General features: G+C 37.9%; 1 non-coding gene across 1 annotated transcript; it reads left to right on the top strand.

Moving 5' to 3' along the window:
- The first annotated feature begins 442 nt into the window (after positions 1-442).
- On the top strand, positions 443-550 carry LOC123860647 (U6 spliceosomal RNA). The gene has a single exon (XR_006794771.1). It is a non-coding gene; the product is annotated as a U6 spliceosomal RNA (small nuclear RNA).
- Positions 551-1,009: the final 459 nt, after the last annotated feature.

Raw genomic sequence — 1,009 nt, 5'->3', positions numbered from 1 at the left:
GATGCTGGGAAATGTAGTTGAGCTCTGTGCCTGGGATGTAGGTAAACAACTTGGTGACCAAACTATCCATCTTTGAAGAATAATCTTAATCTCAGGCATATGGATCCCTGTATTGCACCTCAAATTTTGCTACAATTTCTGAGCTACACTTAATCAATACCATATGAATTCATGGTGTGAAGTAAAATTGTCAGGGAATCATTTGGTTATTTCCAATCATTCATTTAAAAAAAAGGGGGGGGTGGGGGCACTTGGGTGGCTCAGACAGTTAAGTGTCTGACCCTTGATCTCAGCTCAGGTCTTGATCTCAGGGTGGTGAGTTCAAGCCCTGCTTTGGGCTCCATACTGGGCATGGAACCTACTTAAATAAACAAACAAGCAAACAAATAACAAATAAATAAATAAAAATTTAAAAAATTTTTAAATTTAAAAAAGGGTGTGAGTGCTCGCTTTGGCAGCACAGATACTAAAATTGAAATGATACAGAGAAGATTAGCATAGCTCCTGTGTAAGGATGACACATAAGGGTGCCTCGGTGGCTCAGATGGTTAAGCGTCTGCCATGATCTCAGGGTCCTAAGATCGAGCCTCACATCTGGCTCCCTGCTCAGCAGGAGGCCTGCTTCTCTCTCTCCCTCTACTACTCCTCCCTGCTTGTACTCTCTCACTCTGTCTGTCGAATAAATAAATAAAATCTTTTTAAAAAAAAAGGATGACATAAATTCGTGAAGTGTTCCATATTTTTTAAATTAAATAAATAAATAAATAAAATACATAAATTTAGAAAGGGTGTGAAGGACAAGTCATACAGGTATCCAAACACCTGGATGACAGAAAAAAGAAAAATTCTATTTACACTTTACATTTTGTTCTACAGAACACATAGTAATGAGGAGAATCCTACCATTCTTATGTTCCCAACTCTGATCTGGATAATTTACTGACTGTCAATTATGTAACTCTGCAAATGCAAAGTCCCCTACATGCAAAGATTTCTGGTAATAATTTGA

Source organism: Mirounga angustirostris, unplaced genomic scaffold (assembly GCF_029215605.1).
Source record: "Mirounga angustirostris isolate CCGP_5_RB_7025 unplaced genomic scaffold, mMirAng1.0.hap1 SCAF_4, whole genome shotgun sequence".
Classification (NCBI taxonomy): Eukaryota; Metazoa; Chordata; class Mammalia; order Carnivora; family Phocidae; genus Mirounga; species Mirounga angustirostris.
This window is presented reverse-complemented; position numbering and strand designations above follow the sequence as displayed.